The sequence below is a fragment of the Triticum urartu genome, chromosome 3 (assembly GCF_003073215.2).
Source record: "Triticum urartu cultivar G1812 chromosome 3, Tu2.1, whole genome shotgun sequence".
Lineage (NCBI taxonomy): Eukaryota > Viridiplantae > Streptophyta > Magnoliopsida > Poales > Poaceae > Triticum > Triticum urartu.
In genome coordinates, this window is record NC_053024.1 from 33,408,009 (window position 1) to 33,416,444 (window position 8,436).

An 8,436-nucleotide genomic window follows, 5' to 3' on the forward strand; every position below is an offset into this window, starting at 1 on the left:
TCACATCCCGCAGTCGAGTCGACTATCTGGTCGATGTGGGGGAGAGGAAAATGATCTTTCGGGCAGGCCCGATTGATATGTTTAAAATCAATGCACATGCGAAGTGACTTGTCCTTCTTGGGGACCATGACAACGTTGGCGAGCCACTCAGAGTGGTAGATTTCTCGGATGAACTCCGCTGCTAAGAGCCGAGCCACCTCCTCGCCAATAGGCTTTCTCTTTTGGATGGCGGACCGTCGGAGATGTTCCATGACAGGTTTTACTTTTGAGTCGACTCTCAGGCGATGATCAGCCAGCTCCGTGGGAACACCTGGCATGTCAGAAGGCTTCCATGCGAAAATGTCCCAGTTCTCACGGAGGAACTGGATGAGCGCTTCTTCCTATTTGGAGTCGAGTGTTGTCGAGATATGAGTCGGAGCGGCGCTGGGGTCGGTCGGGTGGATGTGAGCTGTCTTCGTATCGCCAGTCGACTGGAAAGCTGACTCTGTAGTGGGCTTCTTGGCTCGCAACAGATCACTCGGGTCTGCAGTCTTCTGGTATTCCTGCAACTCCACCACTGCCATCTATGCGTCAGCGATCTTTGAACCTTTCTGAAAACATTCTTCCGCTTTCTTCCGATTGCCCGTAATGATGATCACACCTTTGGGGCCAGGCATCTTCAATTTGAGATACACGTAACATGGTCGGGCCATGAAGCGTGCATAAGCCGGCCTGCCCAGAATAGCGTGATAGGAACTCTGGAAGTCCACAACTTCAAATGTCAACTTTTCTTTGCGGTAATTCTTGGAATCACCGAAAACCACATCAAGAGCAATCTGGCCGAGTGATTCAGCCTTCTTCCCAGGAATGACTCCATGGAAACTCATGTTGCTGGCACTGAGTCTAGACATCGGAATGCCCATCCCTTTCAACGTCTCAGCGTATAATATGTTCAAACCACTGCCACCATCCATTAGGACTTTGGTCAGTCGAGTGCCTTCAACAACTGGGTCGACCACCAAAGCTTGCCTCCCAGGGGTGGCGATGTGCGTTGGGTGGTCGGACTGGTCGAATGTTATGGCAGTCTGAGACCATTTCAGGTAACTAGGTGTCGCCGGAGCGACCATATTCACCTCTCGGTTAATAACTTTCAGTCGACTTTTGCTCTCAACATCAGCAAAAATCATCAGGGTGGAATTGACTTGAGGGTATCCGTCATCACTATCCTCTTTGTCCTCGACCTTGTCTGACTCCATTTCCTTACCCTTGGGCTGCTTGCCCTGGAACTGCTGGATCAATAGTCGACACTGCCGAGTTGTATGTTTCGGGTAAATAAAATTACCCTCTTCATCTTTCTTTGTGTGGACGAGACATGGTAAGTCCAACACATCATTTCCCTCCTGGTCTTTAACCTTTTTGGGGTTCCAAGGTCCTTTAGGTTTCCCTTTAGACTTTCCTTGGGCCAAAGCTAAGGCTTCCCCGGGAGCCGCTGGCTCGGCTTTCCGCTTCTGTTTCCGACTGGAATTGCCTCCAGTTTCTTGGGCGACTGACTTGAGCTTGCCGCTCCTGAGTCGATCCTCGTCTTCACCATTAGCATACTTGGTGGCAATCTCCATCATCCGATTCAGGGACATATCTCTGGTTTGACCGAATTTCAGATTCAGTTCTCTATACTTGACGCCTTCCTTGAAGGCACAAACTGCTTGGTGGTCAGGCACATTCTCCACTGAGTGATGTAATGTGATCCATCTCTGGATGTAATCCCTCAAAGTTTCATTCGGCTTTTGCACACAAGACCGCAGTTCCGTCAGTCCTGCCGGTCGCTTGCATGTGCCTTCAAATGTGGTGACGAACACTCGGGAGAGATCTTCCCAAGTGTAAATGCTGCTAGGCGCTAACTGGTTTAGCCACGCTCTGGCCGAGCCCTCCAACATGAGAGGCAGGTGCTTCATGGCCACGTCATCATTGCCGCCGCCAATCTGGACGGCCACTCGGTAGTCCTCAAGCCAAGTATCGGGCCTGGAATCGCCAGTGAACTTACTGACTCCAGTCGCCAACCTGAAATTGGGAGGAATCACAGCAGCCCTGATGGCTCTACTAAAGCACTCTGGCCCCGAAACATGTACTCTGCTGCTGGCAGGCGCATCTCTGTCGTGGCCTTCTTGGTGAGCCCTGTTCCTGTCGACCAGACCTTGGACGAGGATGGATCTCGCGTCAAAGCCTGGCCCTCTGGTGTCGACTGGAATCCTTCACCCATCACTATGAGGGCGCCTGTCATCCTGCTGGCGAGGCACATACGACCCACTCCTCGGGGGAGGCGTGGGCACTCGACGTCGACCATCACGATCGACTCGGTGATCATACTGCTCATGGTTCCCATACTGGTCACGCCGGTCTCCACGTCCCTCACGCCTCGGGGGCGATCTCAGGCTGTGAGCCGACTGGACTGTGTCCGCGGCAACGGATCTGCTATGAATTCTGTTCCGCGACTGAGAAACAGCGGAATTCTGATCTCCTGCTGCCCAGAGTAACGCTCTGATCTGTAGCAAGCCTCTGCCAGCCTCCGACTGGGAAGGCTGAATCGACTCCGCTATACGGGCCGCAGCTGCTAAATTCTGAATCGGAGTCCGATATACCTACGGGGGCGGGAAGAGCTGACGTCGACTGGATTCGGGAACCCATTGTCGCGCACGCTCGTCGAGTGCTCGTTGGAGGTTCTCCAGTCAAGTGCGCTCGGCCAAGTTTGCTAGGCACGCGTCCTCCAAGGCACGAGCCTCGGGGGTTTCTCCAACGATAGGAGTGTGCAACGCATCCACATTCCGGCGGCGAAGTTCTTCTCTCTGCAGCGACGTGAGAGGCTCGGGAAGATGCTCCTCATGGGGACGCGACGGGTTGCCTCCTCCCGCGCCTCCGTCGGTGCGGGTAAAACCGGGGGGACTGGGCGGTCCATCGACCATCAGAACCTCTGCCGCCGGATCGCTGCTGTCGCACTCGGATGCAGTCTCTTCGGAGCCAGTCGACAGGTCGAACATGCTGTAGAGGGATTCGTCGGGCTCGATCGCCGCGACTTGAGGGGTGGCCAACTGACAGGCCACCGCGTGTCTCACCCACCGCTGAAGTCTCGACCGACCGGAGCGCTTGCGCCGGTGGGAAACGGGGAGGGAGGACAACACAGGAGCCGACCGGTAGGGGGTCGACGGTTGCCGCAGGAGAACGCCGCGGACGCACGCGCTAAAGTGCATTGCCCCGCGGACAGGGAGTGCGTCCACGTCGAGCGGAGCCTCCTGAAGCCAGGCGGAGTCATCGGTGATGAACGTGAGCGCGCCGAGACGGATCTCGCGGCCCTCCACCAAAACTCCGTCGAAAACCATGATGATTCGGGTCGGAAAAGATCGCAACTCCTCCAACAAAACGCTAAAACACCGGCCCCACGGTGGGCGCCAACTATTGTGGTTCTAATTCTGACAGTAATGTAGGGGGGTAAGTATGGAGAGGCGACGTCTTAGCTATGGAGAAGTTGTAAGGACGCAAGGTTTACGAGTTCAGGCCCTTCTCGGAGGAAGTAAAAAGCCATACGTCTCGGAGCCCGGAGGCGGTCGACTGGATTATGTGAGTATGAGTTACAGAGGTGCGAACCCTTGTCTCGGAGGAGGGGGGTGGCTTATATAGAGTGTGCCAGGACCCCGGCCAGCCCATGTTACGAAGGGTTCAATGTACATTAAGGCAGGGCGTTACTGATAACGCTAGCAATAAAGTGCTATGATGACCATAAAAGCTACTTAATGACCGACCGTTAGCGTGCGGAGTGACTTTAGGTCTCCTGGCCATCGAGTGGTTGGATCTTGGTCGAGTAATTGCTCCTTGGTCGAATGTCTTCGAGTCTGTCGAGTGGAACACCTCCAAGTCTATTGAAAGGTGATTTATTCTAGAGGTGTCCTTGGGTAGGGCAGTTAGGATAGGTCCGTGACCCTACCCTAGGCACATAGCTTCATCATGCGCCGCTTGCTACTTCGAATCGCTAGGTTTCCCGGATCATCAGCAAGGCAAGTAACACTTTGATCATGTTTTTCCCTCTACCCAGTTTTATTGCATTAGATCAATCCTTACACATTGCATGATTAGGATCTAATTAAATTGTGGGTTTGGGAAGTAGTTGAGGTAGTGCCTATTACCCGTTTATTATCAAACCTTTGGGAGTTACTTCTACTTTTGCTTATTATGCCATGCTATGCTAGTAGACGTGGATTGGGTGAGTGCATCCATGACAGATGTGAGATTGTTAATTAATGGTTTGTTTAAGGTGGCAACTTAAACAAACATCTTGGTGGATTGAGGTACCTGGGTATTCCAGGATTGCCTATTTTTCTTTATGGAACGCCACCCAGGCTCAAAGGGATCATGAGATTATTCATGCTAGAAACTTCCGTGTGCAGCCACAAGCTATTATGGGCTCTAGCATAGTTGACTAAGTCGTACGAACTCTTACAGTGGTAGACTAGCAGACGTAGGGGATGTAGGTGGTACGGTCTACCCATCGTAAGGTGCTAGCGCTTCTTAAAGACTATGTCTCGGTCATCCGTTTCTCAAACACCATGTAGTGCGAGAAATCCAACGGAGGAGATCGAGTCTTGTGGGGAAAAGTGCGCAAACCACTGCAGAGTGTATAAACTAATCATGGTTAGCCGTGTCCCCGGTTATGGACATCTTGAGTATCTAGTACCTGGATTATCATGTGAATCTCAGCATGTTACTATCAAAATTAATTTTGATGGGTTTGTTTAATGATGATGCTTAATTGGGATTGAGAATGCTTTCAACCATTCTCAATGTTTAACAACCACCATAATAGTTAAATAAATTTATTCCTTTGCAGTAGGGAAAAATTGGCTTTACACAAAATGTAACCATAGAGCTTTCCACCAGCCAAACATGCATATAGAATAGCTGTTTCATTCCATTACTCTCTATGTGTTACATTGCCAGCATATTCCATGTGCTGGCCCGTTTCGGGCTGCAACGTTAATGTTGCGGACTTTTCAGACGATGATTAAGGAGTTTTAGGTCGTGGTTCTATACTCAGTGATGCCGTTGGAGTTGATGGACCCACTTATCTTCCAAGCCTTCCGCTGTTATCGTTATTAGATGGCCTTAAGCCATATTTATTGTAATAAGTTCTCTATTGAGACATTCGATGTAATAAGTGTGTGATTGCTACTCTGTTATAAATCCTTCAAGTACTGTGCGGTGTCAGCATTACTGATCTAGGGATGACACCAGAGCACAGAGATTGGACCGTGTGAGGTCTGGTCGCTACAAAATATATATGTATTGTGTGGTGAATTGCATTGAAAATCCTTATATTGCCAACTACTAAAGAAAAGAAAACAAATAGAAGATGAAGAGAATACTAACGAAAGGGAAGAGGCTTCCCAATACCCTCCTATTATTTCTTATGATGAATCAGGTAACAAGGAGGAGCCTCCTATTCAACCAATCTCATTAATAAGGAGCTCCAAAAAGAGGATTGAACCCACACATGATGTGGTGAAGAAGAAAAAAAGAAAAAGGAAGAGAGGTAAAAAGATATCTCTCCCAAATAGTGCTGCTCCTATTACTATTGTGCCTCATGAAAATATAATTGCGGAAGATAATGATACTTTATGATCTTGAAAATCTTTTTGGCACTTGCTTGGAAGAATATGATGATTGCTATACTATTGGTGCTATCCATACTATTAACGATGAGAGTGATTATGCTTATGATATGAAAAGGCCCAAGCTTGGGGATGCTATGTTTGATGAAGATGATGTTTTTTAGAATATATTTTCTGCAATTAATGTTTGTCCCAAGCTTGGGGATGCTATGATTAATGAAGATGATATTTTTAGTCTCCCAAGTTTTGATATGCAAGTTTATAATGATGATAGCATGCCTCCTACTTATGATGATTATTGTGATGATACTTATGCTATAAAAAGTAGTGATTATATTTATAAAACTTGTCATGATTATGATTACCCCTTCTCTGAACATTACTCTTTTAATGTGGAAACAATTTATAGTGTTCGAGTTTCCTATGATACTCCCACTATTCCAAATAAGAAGAATTTTGCTTATGTGGAGAGTAATAAATTTTCTACGCTTGTAGATCATGAAAAGAATGCTTTAGGTACTGGTTATATTGTTGAATTCATTCATTATGCTACTGAAAATTATTATGAGGGAGGAATTTATGCTTGTAGTAATTGCAAAAATATTAAGTTTCCTCTCTATGTGCTTAAAGTTTTGAAGTTATGCTTGTTTTACCTTCCTATGCAAGTTGATTCTTGTTCCCACAAGTTGTTTGCTCACAAAATCCCTATGCACAGTAAGTATGTTAGACTTAAATGTTTTAGTAATATTCTTCATGATGCTCTCTTTATGTTTCAATTCTTATCTTTTATGTGAGCATCGTTGAAATCATCATGCCTAGCTAGGGGCATTAAACGATAGCGCTTGGAGGCAACCCAACTTTATTTTTGTTCCTTGCTTTTTGTTCCTGTTTAGTAATAAATAATTCATCTAGCATCTGTTTATATGTGGTTTTATGCATTTAATTAGTGTTTGTGCCAAGTAGAACCTTTGGGAAGACTTGGGGGAAGTCTTTGCGATCATGCTGTAAAAAAACAGAAACTTTAGTGGTCACGAGAATTGCTGCCATTTTTTTATTGGAGAGTGCTATTTAGTTAATTATTTTTTCAGATGATTAATAGATATATTACTCAGGTCCAGAAATTTATTTGAGAATTTTATGAGTTCCAGAAGTATACGTTTGATCCGGATTACTACAGACTGTTCTGTTTTTGACAGATTCTGTCTTCCATGTGTTGTTTACTTATTTTGATGAATCTATGGATAGTAAAATAGTTTATATACCATAGAGAAGTTGGAATACACTAGGTTTAACACCTATATAAATAAAGAGTGAGTTAATTACAGTACCTTGAAGTGGTGATTTATTTTCTTATACTAACGGAGCTTACGAGTTTTCTGTTAAGTTTTGTGTTGTGAAGTTTTCAAGTTTTGTGTAAGGATTCGATGGACTATGGAATAAGGAGTGGAAAGAGCCTAAGATTGGGGATTCCCAAGTCACCCCAAGGTAATATTCAAGGATAACCAAGAGCCTAAGCTTGGGGATGCCCCGGAAGGCATCCCCTCAATCGTCTTCGTTCATCGGTAACTTTACTTGGAGCTATATTTTTATTTACCACATGATATGTGTTTTGCTTGGAGCGTCAATTTATTTTGTTAGGATTTGCTTAATGTTATTTAGAACAATATTTTTCATATTTTATCTCAATAAAAGTGGCATTGATAGCCTTTACTATGCCTATTTTAGAAGTCCGCATGTTGCTGTTTGAAAACAGGAAGTTTACCGCTGTTGCAATAATTCCCTAGAAAATTCAGAATGTGATAAAATGTTGAAACCTTTTGAATATTAAGCTCTGATAAATTTACTGCAGTGGGAATTTTCTTTCATAATTTTTGGAGCTAGGGAAGTATGGATGTTGCAGCATTCTTTACAGACTATCCTGTTTAGGCAGATTGCTGGTATGTTTGCATTGTTTGCATATGTTTGCTTCTTTAATGATTCTATTTGAGGATAGGACTATTAAATATGCAGAGGCATTTAGTATGCAATGTTGAATAATAATTTTAGTGATTTGCTACAGTAGAGTATGATAAGGTTTTTTGCAATGGTTTATACTAACTTATCTCACGAGTCCTTGTTGAGTTTTGTGTGGATGAAGCTTTTGAGATTTAGGGAGACCGTGATATGAGAGGAATTAAGGAGACAAAAAAGCTCAAGCTTGGGTATGCCCAAGGCACCCCAAGATAATATTTCAAGAAGTCTCAAGCATCTAAGCTTGGGGATGCCCCGGTTGGCATCCCACCTTTCTTCTTCAACAACTATCGGTTTGTATCGGTTGATCATAAGTTTTTGCTTCTTCACATGATGTTTGTCATTGTTAGAATGCCATTTTGTTTTGCTTTGCTTGCTGTTTGAATAAAATACCAAGATCTGAAATTATTAAATGTTAGAGAGTCTTCACATGGTTGCATAATTATTCAACTACTCATTGATCTTCACTTATATCTTTCGGAGTAGTTTGTCGATGCTCTAGTGCTTCACTTATATCTTTTAGAGAATGGTGGTAGTTTTATTTTGAAGAAATAGATGAACTCTCATGCTTCACTTATATTATTTTGAGAGTCTTAAATAGCATGGTAATTTTCTTAAAATCCGAATATGCTAGGTATTCAAGAATAATAAAATTCTCTTATGAGTGTGTTGAATACTATGAGAAGTTTGATACTTGATAATTGTTTTGAGATATGGAGATGGTGATATTAGAGTCATGCTAGTTGAGTGGTTATGAATTTGAGAAATACTTGTGTTGAAGTTTGAGATTCCC